Genomic DNA, 16,859 nt, shown 5'->3' with positions numbered 1-16,859 from the left:
TACAAAAGCTTTTTTTAACCCCCCTAATCTTTAATTTTATTTTATATTAGTCCCGATTCTTGGTTCCTGATTCTGGTTCTAAAAATTTGGAACCGGAACCTACCCATTGACGATTGGTTCTGGGTAGGAACCAGAACCAAACCCAGGGTACTCGCCGGTTCCGGTTCCAACCGGTTCTTTTGAACACCCCTAGTTATTACACATACTCCACCTCTTTACCAACAAACATGTGATTCAAAGTTGCAAACGAATGTAGGAAATATGGTCAAGAAACTAAAAATAGTTTCTTTTATATGACTCTTCAGCATTCTGGCTATTGATTATGAATCTATGATCAATTTTGTGAGCCTGCTTGGAATTGATGGAGCATAAAACTGGAATTCCTTGAAATGCATCATTACATGCAATTTCATAAAAATGTTGAATACCGTAATCTTTAAATACAAGATCATTCGGGATATGGTTAAATATAGATTTTAAATAAATTTTATAAAATCAATATTTATATTTTTTTATTCATGTATGTGTGAAAAATTAACTGGTTTGGTTCCTTTTTATGAGAGCTAAGTTAAAAACCATCATTGAATGACTTAATGATAAGAGAGCAAAAAAAATTCTAAGTTCGAATCCCCACAATCCATTCCTCACCACAATCCCTAGATTACTTAAACGGGATTGAGATGAGGAATACCCATATGGGTAGCGACTAACGAGTGCTTTCTCCAACCCTACTCCATCACCAAAAAGTTGTATAAGAATATTGTATGTGTAGTATTATTCTTTATTTGAGCGAACTTATGACAAACACACAATAAAACTTACACAATTATGAAAATAATCACTTTAAGAATATATAACACTATAATTAAATTGGTGATATTTAATTTCTAAATCCAGGGCGTTTACCTGATATTGAATGCCTTCAACAAGAGGGGTGAATTTTATTTAATTTTTTTAACCTCTTTAATATAATAACATGTCTAATTTAATGAACCATTTGGAGGCAGAATCGCTTCAGATAAGTTTAAGGGGAAAATAAGAAGTTAAAAACTGTCAAACTGACACAGAAATTGAAGGGAAATAAATACTTCATCTATAGTATTGAGCTATTGATTAGCTACATATGAAATGGTGGAATTGCTACTCATATGAACAATATGAACAGCACTCATTCAAAAAGCAGGCCGTTCATACATCTGCTTAATTGGAAGTCAACTACACATACATCTACTTTCTATATGCAGTAAAAATTGCAGATGATGATGATGTTTGTATCAGAGTTAAAACACTATCTCTATCTAAACCCAAAAGGGAAACAGGGTATACCATAAATGTCATTCCTTGTTTTCCTCCAGAATTGGAGGAAGACTGCGCTCCCGGTTGTTACCTCCAGTGTGAGGTTTTCTGAAATATTTACCGAGGAAATCATCAGCAAGTTCAGGATACTTTCCTCTGATGAAATTGTCGAGACACTTGCGATATGAGAAGTCATTGCTGCTGCCATCACTAGACACAACATAGAAGCATCTAGTATCCTGAAATCTGCTGTGCTTGTTAACCTGTCATAGAAAAGGCCCCATTTAAAAAAAATCCCATGTAAAGTTTCATTTCATGTATAAATAAATAATATGGAAATTGCTAAGTTACTCACCCAGTAACCTTACTGAGAGATACCACATGGAAATACCCAGTAAGGTTACTGGGTGGGTGGGTACTGTAGTATGCCCACATAATATAACATACAGTCCATTGTCCAAACCATAATTTGTGAGTACCATATGGCTCAGGAAAGGGCCCAAAGCTTTGAAAATTTTAAGTGTTGGCTTTTTGATAAAAAAACAAGGTTAAGAAACTCACAGGAGAAGCTTGATATGGTTACAAACTTTATCGCATATAAAATATCCTAAAAGCTCGAGATGAGTACAAACTTATCACATATAATATATCCTAAAAGCTTGAGATGAGTATACTAACTTGTCACATATAAATATCCTAAAATGGTCAACCAAAATAGAACAAAATTTAGAAAAAAATCCGGTTGGCATGAGACATTAGTCAACCATACCGTGATATGATCAATACCAGTACCAATTTTGACTGCTTTCTCTGGATGGTAATTAAAGACATTATCGACAATAAACATTTTATCATCAGCTGACAATTGATCCCCATCCTTGTACCTTCAAAGAATTGAACCAATTATAGATTAGATGAGGGCACTGGAGACTGAAAGAAGAATATTGAGGCAATATAAAATCTAGGCAGAACTTGGGATGAAAAGAAATAACATCATGGGGCACCCCAGTCAGGGGAAGGATGGACGAGGAAAAAAGCCAAAGTGACCAATTATTACCTGACTGGCAACTGTAAATAACAAGAGTGCTGTTCATAAAATTAAAATTAAGTTCATCTGCAATTGTAATTATGTGTTGTCTTACTGCCAAAGCTAAGCTACATTGCCACCAAAAGGCAGCTTCCTAAAAGAATGTACCTTGGCAATGGCCCAGATTAATATCCTAAACTTTGATTTATAGTGTTACAAGCATATACTACTACTATTAAGAGAAGAGCAGAAAAAGGAAAAGGTGTACAGAGCTTAAAGAACCTACCCAGATTGATGCATTATTCTTCTGATTGACTGCATAATTGGTTCAACATCAGAGAGAATAGCTTGCTCCTCGGATGTGAACATGTCTAACCGTTGTCTGGTTACAGTATACTGCCCAGCGACAGTAGAATCACTGGGTGCAGGAGACCTGGGAGGGCGATTATTCTTCTTACCTTTCCAGATGCCCCTAGGTTGCCCCCACTGATTCTTTTCACTTTCGTTGTCACCTCTAGCATTTGGCAGATCCCAACCAGATGAACTTGCTGGTTGACTTGAGTCATTGGCTGAGCCCCAACCTACTGAAACTTCAGATGACTTCTGCTGACCCCATGAACTGTCATTGTCACCTCTTGCATCTGGCCCCAAGGAACTGTCATTGCCACCTTTGGAACCTTGCCCCCACGAACTGTCATTGTCACCTCTGGCACCTGGCCCCAAGGAACTGTCATTGCCACCTTTGGCATCTTGCCCCCACGAACTGTCATTGCCCCCTTTGGCACCTTGCCCCCACGAACTGTCATTGCCACCTTTGGCACCTTGCCCCCACGAACTGTCATTGCCACCTTTGGCACCTTGCCCCCACGAACTGTCATTGCCAGCTTTGCCATCTTGCCCCCACGCACTGCCATTGCCACCTTCGGCACCTTGGCTCCATGAACTGTCATTGCCGCCTTTGGCAGATGATGGCCCCCAGGAACTGTTGCTGCCACCTTTGGCACCTTCCCCCCAAAAAGTGTCATTGCCATCGTCATTGCTACCTTTAGCACCCCAGGAACTATCATTTCCAACTTTGGCATCTGCACACCAAACTGATGATGACTTTGCCACAGAAGACCCAACATTTTCAAACTTATCTTTAGCCTTTTCCTCCCAAGAAGATGTGGTATCCCAACCAGGTGATGGTTCACTTGTCTTTCCCTGAGTAAATTTGTCATCTATAGCCTTTCTTCCCCAAGAAGTGGTGGTATCCACATTCTTCTTTTCCCAAGATGCAGAAGCATCCTTCCAATTGCTGGACTTCGTAGAATTCTCCTGAACTTTTGTGGAGCGAACTTTTTCTGTACCCCAACCTGACCATTGTTGTGATGCAGAAGTCTCTACTCTTTCAACTTTATCTTCAGCTCTCTTATCCTCTGAATCCCAATTGCTGGACTTGGAAGCTTCATTGTACATACTTGAAGTAGGGCCATCTCTTCCTTCATCCTTATTCCAACTAGACCAAGAATCTGATTTAGCTAATTTATCATGGGTTTCATCCTTATTCCAACTAGACCAAGAATCTGATTTAGCTAATTTATCATGGGTTTCATCCTTATTCCAACTAGACCAAGGATCTGATTTAGCTAATTTATCTTGGGTTTCATCATTGTTCCAACCAGACCAATGATCTGATTTTGCTGCACCACCGGACTTGTTATGTGAACCTTTTTCCCAATTTAGTCCTTCAGAATTATTGTCCACAAAATTTTGGTATTCAACACTGTCCTCAAAGACCGGTTTATCAAAAGTAGAATCCTTCTCTGGGGACAGGTTCCAGTCCATTTCGTCATCTGTCTCAAGATCATCAACTTCCACACCTAGACAACCATTGTTTACTTCCTCCACACCAGCACTACTTCTCACCATGTTTAGGAAATTATAAACATCCATCTCTTCCTCTTGATTGAATCCCACCTGGCAATGTAAAACAGTAACACAATCAGTGCATATCCAGGAAAGTGTGAGTTGTAATAGACCACAGACAGAGTTGGATATATGCTAAAAGAATAACACTATATGAAATTTAAACATACCATTTTTGGGTCCAAGAGAATATCAAATTTCGAGCCTGTACCGACAGCTACATTCTTGCCCCAGGAAACAGATGCAACGATACTTGATAAATTATCAGTATGACATTTTTCAGCAGCTTTCTCAAAACATTTCCTTGGTGTCTGCACAACCATACACAAAGAGAAATTAGTTTAGAAAAGAATTACAATTTATTGATGAGAAAAATTCTAAGAGAATATCTCAAAAGAGAAGTACTTACAAACAATGTTGCTTCTGTAAATGGTACTTGAACATTCAATGAACGGGATAAAGCTTTGTAACCACCAGAATTGAAGCCAAGCAAATTTCCAGTACATGTCATACTGTTAGCCAAGAGAATGAGATGTTCTTTTCGTACACCTTTAGCCACCATTGTCACTGAAGTTGAGAGGCGCTGCAAAAATCAGACACAAAGTTAAGCCCTTATTAGATCTGACAACCATCAGAAAAGTGAGAGAGCAATAATTCTGGAAGTTAGTTTTATTCTATCAGTAACAATTGGGTTCCATTGATTGCAACGTAGCATGCCGTTATATAAAAATGTAGAGGCTGTTGAAAGCAAACTAATCTTAATAAATCACAGAACATAAATGCAGATAAATAAAAAGTAGCTCAAAAAAGAAACATAAAACCTTTACAAAAACTTATTTGACAAAATTTACTTAATATAGATTATATAATCAAGATTTCAACTATGAAAGAAAAAAATTGGAAACAAAGCTGATATAAGAAAGTAAGAGAAAAATATAGTTCCAGGTCCATGCTTGACAAAGAACTGTCACTTCCCCTTTCTCTGTGTGCATATTTGTTGTGCCCAATATGAAAACAGAGTAGTTTTCCATTTACCAGGCAGAACTAAGCCAAATTGAAAATATAAAATTATTCAGTGCTAGAAAAGCAATCAGCAACTAATATACATCATTATTAAAAACACGGTTAAAATAGAATGCTGAGTAAGTAAAAAGTGTTATTGAAGTAGGAAGTAGGAAGCAGTCAAGAAACATTTAGAAACGATGATCCAAAGGAATCAAACAAACATAGCACACTAGGATTATACAGGAATTGTTCCAAGTTATAGACGGAAAGTAAATGCATGGACAGATGATAGGAAAACCAGTGGAAATTAAAGGCTTTATAGGAAAAGACACAAAATAAGAAACCAGTAGCCAATACAAGTGGAAAGTAATATGAATTATGGATACCAGTGCAGTGGTTGATGTTACATCTTCATGTTGACTAAAAATAGTGTTTTTACAAAAAATGAAAACGAGAAAGAGGAAAAAATTTCATACTAAGAGAGAGGGAGTATAGAATGCACAGCAGAGGCTATCAGTAAACTACTCCACACAATATCTGACAGTTCATAAAAACTGAGAGAGAGGATATTCCTTGATACCTGAACTGCTTGATTGAATGCACAAGCAATCCCAAGCAGTTCCTGAATTTGCTTGATTGCATATGGTACAGAACGGCTGGTGTCAATTATATGAAGTACAGGAAGACAGGAGTCCAGGACAATCCTCCAGGCATCACCACTTTGCTTGACTTCTGATTTCTCAAGAACAACATCAACAGCCAGTTCACCCTTCTGAGTCTTGCTAGGGTTCCTAATCCATGTTGTCGTGTCTGGACTGATCCAGACAATATTTGCTGAGCTAATCCGAGGGTCACCTGTAAATTAAGGAGACGGAATCTATAAACATCAAACCTTTGACAACATACTGCTATAAGATAAAAACCATTAGAAATAAATTATTGAATAAAATGCTGTAACATAAAATCATGGCAAAGATCAAGGCTAAAATAATCAGGTTGAAAATATAACAAAATTTATAAGAATTTAATTTTCGTTCTATCTGTGTTCACCCTATATTAGTTCCTCCGTAAGGAGGTAAAGCAATAGTCAGCCTAAATAATAATTGAACCCTGTACAATATAGTTTAAAAACTTCAAGTCCCAGGAAAAATATAATAGTAAAAAAAAAAAAAAAAAAAAAAACAAACAACAAACTAAAAGAGTAGTTTGCTCATATATGTATTAATACAGATTTTTAGTACACAGATCAAATGAAAAAGTGAATGGGAATAAGATATCAAGCTCAATCACAATTTTGGTGCTGGGTTAATTGAGTCCTTTCCATATGATGTGTGATTTTTGGGGTAACAATTTAGTGATCTTTAGAAACATAGAAGTTCGAGGCATATGCCATATTAACTCCCATGAGACCAAATTCTCATTGTCTATATTTAACCTCAGTTTTTGCACAGGCAACTAACATTAGATACCTAAAATGCATTTATTTATTAAATGTACCTTTGATGATTGTATCCAACAAACTGGGTAAATAATGTTGGCAAGGATATATGAAACTTTATCCAACTGACTCTCACTTGCGTCTTGGAAAAAGAACATCAAGCATGGCATGTCAGAACTCATCAGCACAAGATTGCTGGAAGAGCAGGATTCACTGCCAAGAAAGAGAGAAATTAAATGCTTGAGTGATTTGGAACTTATTAACACATGTAGAATGATATGCAAAAATGTATATATTAAGAATAAGCACGTAATAAAGCACACAGGGCAGTAAATGCTTACAAAAATTCATAATGCTATGTCAAATAATTCACATGCCATAAAACCATAGAGATATTCATTCCTTTAAGAGATTCGAGCATATTTTGGAATTGAAATTCATGATCTACTAGGTTCCTAATCTACAAAATAGATGATAAACTTCTTGGACTAAAACGAAGGCTACATCTGAATGCTAAAAGTAAATACATATAAAGGCAAATCCAATTCTCTTACGATAAATCAATGAAAACAGAAAATCCAATAGATAGTTGCGGCCAATCTTCTTCCATGACACATTCATCCCATCTCAAACAGATTTTTATATTTTTAAACATCAATAAACTTTTAATTAAAGAAATTAATATATTAAGGGGTGAACAATCCACTAAAAAAAAAATAAATAACATGAATTCAACATCTTCACTCAAAACTCCCTCAAAGAGGACTCATCTCAAAGGGTTAATTTCAACAACAGGTAAAATTTCTGATTAAGATCACACTAAAAACATAATTACAAGATGACAAAACTAACCTGACAGACAAAAAGCTATTCTAAAAAAATGAACATATTTTTTCAGCTTTTTCTTCTTGCAGCATGCTTTGTTTGTCTCTTGACACTTCGAAGAATCTCTTGCATGCTAATTTCCAACTCTTTTAGCCGAGCCTGTTAGACAAAGTTAAGTCATTTACAATCAAGCTCTCTTGCCACTGAAGGAATAGCTTCTTATGACAAAATTTACTCCAAAAGTTCCAATGACTTATTAACAAACATATAAACCTGATTCAGATAACATGCGCAACAAGCCGCATCAGTTTCAAAACTTTCTGATAACGGTCGGTCTTTCTTGTACCTGCATAAAAAATAAAATTAAAAGAACTAGTCAATTAGATTTCGGTATCACATCAATTTTACAAAAATATCCAGCTATATTGTAAGCTAAACATTACTGAAATAAGCCATGGTACTAAATGACAAATCTAATTGTAAAATTTGAAGTACGTGTAGCAAAAATGAATGGTAACAAAAGGTAATGGTACTAAGAGTATCATTATATTTTGCATATTTAATACAAGACATAAAGTGGAGGCTACAAATAGGAAAATAATTATACTAGAATAGGCAAACACATTCTCTGCTCCAGCTTATCAACATTACCACACAAAATTACTATAATAATCACATAACAGGTGCCTAATGTCAATCCTCTACAATTCAAATACAAATTCTTAAGAGCTAAATCAAATTTTTCTTGAGCATATATGTTATGATTCAAATAGGAGTTAATCAAAGAGCTAGTCACAACATGATTTAAGAGATTTTAACAAAGAGATAATCAAACAACATTAAATCGACTGAAACAACCGGATCACAATTTAATAGAAAACTTATGTACCACAGATCCTACAAATCAATCTTTCTCAGAACCAACAACAAGCCCTATACAAGACAAAAACAGAGAGCTGCAGAGCAAACATGAGTCATTTTTTTTCATATGAAGCACAGACAAGTCATATTCAATAAAGATAAAGGATTGAGTCCATACATGACATAAACAGATACATGCACATACATATGTATGTGTGAGTATGCCTAGAAGAGAAAATTAAATGATTAAGAACGCAAACATACTCATCAAGTCAACTGCAGTATCTTTAGGCTGACTTTTTTTAGTATTTTTGACCATATAACAGCAATGTTCTCGGCAGTACTTCCTCCCACAATCACAGTTTACTCAAGTAGAGAATAATGCGCCTATAATTACATCATTCTTGAACCGACTTTACAAAGCAGTATTTCCTGAAAAGAATAATAAGTTAATGATAGATATATCATTCATCTTTACGGAATAAATGGAACACTAGTGATGAAGCAAGACATATTAGTTATGATCGCAAGACACCAAAAGAAAACTATGTATATTAGTTATGAACGCAAGACACCAAAGAAAACTATGTAACAGCTACCTTCACATATCCCATGAGGAATTGCTACTTGGAGAAGAATCGGAACTGCCTTATACGCAGAGTTTGACATTGCATGGCAGCAAGCACACCAACAGGTTCACCAGCAGGGACTGAACTTCAGACTTACTTTCTGACTTCACCCATACTCAAACTGGATTATGGAATTGCTACAAACATTTCTAACGTCCCATCATAACATATAACAACATCACGAAGTACAGCCATCAAGTTCTTGAACAAGTTCCCGGTTCAGACAATCCCCTGGTGAGCGGACAATAACTTCTCGAGTGGATATCGAATGAACCATCTCTTCATATGGATCTAAACCATGAAAAAGCAACCCTTGACTAATCCTATTTTGCGATGGATATCAATATCCAAAGGATAATTGCTCTCAAAAAAGAGGCAAGTCCTCAAACAGAGTCTTTGAATAGAACTCTCCCTATCAAAAGCTGCAAGCCCAAGAAGCCAATTTGCTGCACTGCCTTGCTAATACGCATCGCTCTTGGAGTCTATCAGATCACCCACTGAGACGACTTTAAGATAACTTTGAAACTAACGTTTTTACATTCTTGATGTCCTTTCCAAGTTGCAACTCTGCCAGTTCATTATGTGCAGATCTCAAGTATGAAGCAAAGGAGATCTTTTGAATGCCCTTCTCAATATTGTGCAGGTCAGCCTGACATTGAAAAGTCTTCCAAGCCAACACTGAAACCTTCCATGAATAATTTTCCATAAGAAAAGGCTGTAGAGAGTCAAGAATTTTAAAACCTCTACAGGACCCTCTCAAAGAAATAGCTGTCAACTCATTTATCAGGGACTGTATGATGTCCTATTAATAAAGCTCCAACACTTCACTACTACGAATCAGGTATTTTCCCCCAGCAGTCAAAGCACACGGCAAAATAGTTTGTAGCATCTGCGAAGCTCCAAACAGAGCCAAAACTGTTACCCTTCAAAGCAGGTGTGGTAATGGGACAAGACAAACATTGCCAATTGTTGTGCAACTTCTTTCTTCAAGAGAAACTTCTTAAACAATACTTTTAGCGACAACAATGAATCAGTAGGCAGTTGCAAATTGAGATAACCACTATGGGAGCTAAGCAACTGTTTCTCCACTGAGAAAAGCTCAACAACTTCAGCTTTTGCAGCAAGGGACTGAGGATAGAATAGATGAATACAATCACCATCAAAATCTGCACTCAATGGACCGCATATAAGAGGGTTTATCTTCACTGTATGGTCATCATGTATATACACTGACAGTGCTTGTAGTGAATGCTTGTGTGTAGTGGGAGGCCTATTTATAAATACTATATCCCCGTCCATAATTCGGCGGTGCACCACTTGGCCAATTCTAAGGAAGGTATGCCCCTTAGAACCTTCCCTCAGGGAATATCTTGATGACCCATCTCCATAGGTAAGACACAACTTATTATCTACCAGCTCTTGTAGATATGTAATGTTGAGCGAATTCACCCTCTCTTCAAAAGTAATCCTTTGGGCAATCTCAAATGGTACACCAATTTCATTCACCCTCTTATAAGCATCTCCAGTGATTACACTGCGAGAAGAGAACCCCGAGCCCTTCCTTATAAACAAAGTCCTCATTTTTTCTAGCCAAGCTTTTGTTGAAGAATTAGAATCTTGGCTAATCCCATATCGTGCATCTATATCACGAGATGCTTTTGCAGTACCCCTTACTTCCAAATATTGACCAACTGCTGATTGTAAATCAGCAACTTCAACTTCATGCGATTCAAAATTTGGAGCACCTGACCTGGAACTTTTAATGATCTCCACTTGCTTCAGAACTTTCTTAAGCATTGTTATGGAAAGATCCTAGAGTAGAGGACAGCAATAAAAAAACATCAACAGTTCAACTATGAATAACATACAAGCAAAGTGGCAAACAAACTGATTTGCACATTGACTTACCAAAGACATGACGCTAACACCATCTGATATATCTGGCACAGACAAACAGTTGGGAGGAACAGGTAACCGCTCAAGAATGTATCCATCTTGAGGGAAATAACCTTTCCCAGCAAGTTTCTTTCTACTCTCTGCAGGAATTTTTTTGAGCATTTCCTTCACCTGTAAGTTACGGTGCCCCACCAGGAAATAAAATATTAATTTTGAAGTAAAAATTTCAAAAAAAGAGTTATACAAACATAAAGAAGCAACTTTAAATGTCAACAAAAATTCCATGAAATTAGAAGTTTCTACCATCCAAAAAGCACAATTCTCAATAAACAAAGAAATACATGAGACTGCAGTCACCCATGACACCCTAACCACCAAGACAGAAACAACTTTCACACCATAGGACAACAAACAAAGAAAGGCAATAGTTTCCATGTTAATCTTACACAATATCACAAACCAACAAAGAGATAAACAAACATTTCATATCAGTTCATTTCACTTGGTAATAGGCTTTTTAATGTAATTGCAAAATGCGCAAAACCACAATGCAGATAAAAGCATTTAGCCACTCCTGACTGGCACCATCTAGCCAACAATATAATCCATGACAACAAAATGTCCACATTTCTGAAGTATGTGACTAAAACACATGGCCATACACACTGAAAGAACATGAGTGACACAACCAAAACGGCTGAGCAGAAAAGAAACAAAATATGAAATCTCCAACTTAACATAAACAAAAAGATACAGGCAAAAGCAATGTTCTGAAAACCGGAGCAGACAATGACCCATTCAAGGGTCTGGTTTCCGGTTTGACCGGTTGGATCGGTCGGTTGGACCGTAATTTGTAAAATTACATATTAGTCCTTGAAGGTTTGAAATTCATCAAAACCACCCCTATAATACTCCCTTAAGGTTTAAAATCTATCTAAAACACCCCTATCGCGAGAAGATTCTGGTGAGTGGTGGCGGCAGCGACGATCGACGGCCAATCGAAGCTGGAATCTTGGGGTTTTGATGTGCAGGTGCCAGCGACTCTGATGGTGGTGCTAGGGAGTTTCATCAGCGTTGAAACTCGCCGGAATCAATAAAAGAAATCCGACGTCTCGTAAACTTTAGGTGGATGGCGATCGACGAAGGCTGGACAACGGCGACTGAAAATGGATGGGTTTGGTCGTGAAGATGCCGTCACGTCAAATGGAGGTGTTTCTTTGTTGAAAGATGCCGGAATCCGGCGGGATTTAGCTGCGATTGGACCGCGATTCAGCACTATTCCGGCGGTCCAACCGCCGTCCAATCCGGTTTAAATCCAAATGACGGTTTTTTATATATACTGGACCGGATTTGCCGCCGGTTGCCGGTCGAACCGGTCCGACCTAGCGGTCCAGTCCGGTTTTCATAACATTGGGCAAAAGAAATAACACAAACACAATAGTACATGAAAATAAAATTTAACCAAGATATAGTGATTCCAAATCAACCACCAAAACAACAGAACATCAAAACTGATAACAACAGCAAAGATCAAAAAGCAAAACATGAAAGCAAGAGATGCCAAACCTCACAAGGAAGTAGAGTTCGAGTTAATCTGCCACCATAGCGAAAACCATATCTTTCTAAGAAGTTCCAAAAGCCATGGCTTGGTCTAAACTTGGNACAGAACATCAAAACTGATAACAACAGCAAAGATCAAAAAGCAAAACATGAGAGCAAGAGATGCCAAACCTCACAAGGAAGTAGAGTTCGAGTTAATCTGTCACCATAGCGAAAACCATATCTTTCTAAGAAGTTCCAAAAGCCATGGCTTGGTCTAAACTTGGCTGGAAGCTTCAATTGCAAGCAACAAGCACCTTTTGTCATTTTAACCTCTCCAATTGAAACCAGAGTGGCTTCCTACATGAAAAGGAGGGAAAAAGTTTAAAGAGAAAATAGACACACTGTAATTACAAAGAAATCATCTTATTTACAATTTCTTCCAAATGTTTGCAAAACTAGAACCACAAGTAAAACTAAATCTTCATCAAATTTAAAAGCATGAAGTACTCCAAGTAGAAAGGCTGTTTATCAAGAGATAAATCAAATTATAAAATAAAAAAGGTAGTCTTTTAAGTGTGACAATTGACATCTAAGATCATTGTAATTGCATTCACTTCCAAAGATTACCGAAGGAAAGATATATACATATGATGTTAAATGAAGAAAATGAGCAAACAGGGACAATGCTTTCAGATGTCCAAATTCGTCAATCTCAGCCTTTTGTATACCCCATTTTAAATACAGAGAAAGTTACAACAGTAACACATTTAATAATGAACCTAATACTAGACATTTATTAAGGTTCCACGAATATAACATGCAATCAGTAAGGATAAACTGAACAGTAAATATCGTAAGGTGTCAGGTTTTAGTATGAAAATTTAAACAAATGTGATGAAACTTAAAGACGTCTAACTAAATTGGATAGTCATTATTTATTCTAAAAGCAGTATCTTTAGCCAAATTCTCTCAACCATAAACTGCTCCAAGAAAATTCCTTATACACAAATTTTCTAACATATAAATATATATATATATATATATTGAAGCAACATCTAAAGGGACTAAGACAGAAATATAACTATTAAAAGAATTCTTTTCAGAAAGAGTATCTGATGGGCATCAAAGAGGATACAGTTTTTCTTGATAGGAAACTTAAGAGATGCATATTACTATGAAAAAAGCTTAGTGGATTACACATACACTACTACAAAAATGATCCATCCAACTAGGGTCAAAAGCTTTATGAATACTATCATGAACCTGTATAAGCAGTGCAAAAGAACAAAACCAAAAAGAGAGATCACTACAGCTTGAAAAGATCCTAGAAAACCCAAATAAACTAGGAGACAAATAAAAATAAACTAGGAAAGAAAGTAATAATTGTTCTTAGAGATTACAATGAAACCCTCAAATCTCTAGGTCATCCCTCAAGGTTGTCCTATATCGTTATCAACTTTCACCGTTTTTGTTTTCATAAATTAAAATCTTATAAATTATCAAACTAAGCCACACTTAATATGACAGTCCATGCATGTTAGGGAATAGTATGCTCAGGCAGTTCCATATGGTATTGTTTTCAACTCAAACATTTCCAAGTCATGCATCAAGATGATTTTTGGATGATAATCATGTCATGGAGGGAGGAGTAATTGTTCAAGCATTTATATTTTTTAATTTTGCAACAGAGTAAATTAATTTTATCCACCTTTCTAATGTTGCCCAATAAATTCATTTTCCCCAACCACCAATCCTTTAAAGAAAAGTGGAACTCGCATCTTAAATGGGACTAAGCCATCTTTCCATCGAATTTAGGACAAACCGGAAAGCAGCCTTGACATGGGAGTAATTGGTTAGGTAATCCAAATTTGTAAATTCGAACAGGGACCCTAAAAGATGCAGAAAAATGACTACATAAAATTAATAGTTCCAAATACAAGCAAAATTGTAGTACTTGTGCAGCTATGTCTAATATCTTTTTCATTGATTATTCAAATAAACCATTAGAAAGAGAGGAAAGGGGAGCCAAAAAATATTACCAACAGAGACTTTAAATACAGTGACTACAAATATAAATATTTAGCTAAAGTAAACAAAGAATCTGTAAGTAGACTAACAAACAATTCAACATTTACATACCTCACAACATGCAGGTAACAATTTTTGGGCAACACCATTGTCCTTGACCGGAAACTGAAAGGTACACACCCATAATATCAAGCATATGAAATCCAAGAAAATGATAACATGCTTTGAAATGCTATACAAAATAACATGAAAATAGAAATTAAAGCGCCATATTAACAAAAGAACCTTGCCCATAGTCACTTTAAAATATTACAAAAATTTAAAAAAAAAAATTATATGAATGAAGGCCAACTTAATACAAGTGTGTTATGATAACAAGTCTTGATATTTCCAATACCACAGAGATGTGTAAGTGACTAATTTCACACAGCAAAGCTAACACATACATAAACCATAAGATATATGTGCTATTCAATCAATATGATAAGATAAACACAAAACTTATAAAGTTGGGAGGGAGAACTTATAAGCAAGTTCAACTTATCTATGAATTACAATTGTTTCTTTATAGTTTCTAGAGGTGTTTAAGAGGCATGCCTTGAATGCATCAAATAGTTATTTCATCTTCCTCAATTGATACAAAGAATGCCCGGGGGAACAGATAGAAAAAGACACATTTACCTTGTTGCTCTTCAATTTTAAGCACTTCAAACAGAGTAAGCTCAACAACTTCTTGAGTTCACCGATATGGCTAGGATGATAAACTGGTATTGGTAATTCAATATATCCGAAATGACCTGAAAAGGACAAAATGGACAAAGCTTCAAGTTAACTTCTAAAACTATCTTCAATGATGCAAAATTTGTATCAGCTTTATACAGAATAAAATAAAAANACAGTTTTTCTTGATAGGAAACTTAAGAGATGTATATTACTATGAAAAAAGCTTAGTGGATCACACATACACTATTACAAAAATGATCCATCCAACTAGGGTCAAAAGCTTTATAAATACTATCATGAACCTGTATAAGCAGTGCAAAAGAACAAAACCATAAAGAGAGATCACTACAGCTTGAAAAGATCCTAGAAAACCCAAATAAACTAGGAGACAAATAAAAATAAACTAGGAAAGAAAGTAATAATTGTTCTTAAGAGATTACAATGAAGCCCTAAAATCTCTAGGTCATCCCTCAAGGTTGTCCTATATCGATATCAACTTTCACTGTTTTTGTTTTCATAAATTAAAATCTTATATATTATCAAACTAAGCCACACTTAATATGACTGTCCACGCATGTTAAGGAATAGTATGCTCGGGCAGTTCCATGAGGTATTGTTTTCAACTCAAACATTTCCAAGTCATGCATCAAGATGGTTTTTGGATGATAATCATGTCATGGAGGGAGGAGTAATTGTTCAAGCATTTATATTTTTTAATTTTGCAACAGAGTAAATTAATTTTATCCACCTTTCTAATGTTGCCCAATAAATTCATTTTCCCCAACCTCCAATCCTTTAAAGAAAAGTGGAACTCGCATGTTAAATGGGACTAAGCCATCTTTCCATCGAATTTAGGACAAACCAGAAAGCAGCCTTGACATGGGAGTAATTGATAGGTAATTCAAATTTGTAAATTCGAACATGGACCCTAAAAGATGCAGAAAAATGACTACATAGAATTAATAGTTCCAAAATACAAGCAAAATTGTATTACTTGTGCAGCTATGTCTACTATCTTTTTCATTGATTATTCAAATAAATCATTAGAAAGAGAGGAAAGGGGAGCAAAAAAATATTAACAACAGAGACTTTAAATACAGTGACTACAAATATAAATATTTAGCTAAAGTAAACAAAGAATCTGCAAGTAGACTAACAAAGAATTCAACATTTACATACCTCACAACATGCAGGTAACAATTTTTGGGCAACACCATTGTCCTTGACCGGAAACTGAAAGGTACACACCCATAATATCAAGCTTATGAAATCCAAGAAAATGATANCTGACTGAAACTGCACAGAAACAGCCATTGCAACAATATGAACCAAGAAAATGTATCATTTTGTATAACAATCAAAATCAGCACTATTGTAAATATTTTCTTTCTAAATGATTTGATCAAAGCAATAATATAACAAACCAACCAATGTAGTATACTATAACTATCTGTGACACTAACCGTGGTTTACCAGGACAAAACATAAAATCAAATTTTAAAATGTAAATTATCAGAATTCCAAAACAAAGCAAAAGCATGCATAAAAACACAAATACTAAATTCAATACACAACCTTCCAAAACAAATTAAAATAAACTCTTTAAACCCTCATCAAAACCCAGGTGAATTTTATTTTCATTATTTTTCATTTCCATTTCCATTTCCTAAACTTTCTCACC

General features: G+C 35.8%; 1 pseudogene; it reads right to left on the bottom strand.

Moving 5' to 3' along the window:
• Window positions 1-1,115: 1,115 nt before the first annotated feature.
• LOC116107930 lies at window positions 1,116-16,492 on the bottom strand (annotated as a pseudogene).
• Between the last annotated feature and the right edge of the window lie 367 nt (window positions 16,493-16,859).

This window comes from Pistacia vera, unplaced genomic scaffold (genome assembly GCF_008641045.1).
Source record: "Pistacia vera cultivar Batoury unplaced genomic scaffold, PisVer_v2 Contig1171, whole genome shotgun sequence".
Taxonomy (NCBI): Eukaryota; Viridiplantae; Streptophyta; class Magnoliopsida; order Sapindales; family Anacardiaceae; genus Pistacia; species Pistacia vera.
Note: the sequence above shows the minus strand (reverse complement) of the source record. Positions and strands in the feature narration are given on the sequence as shown.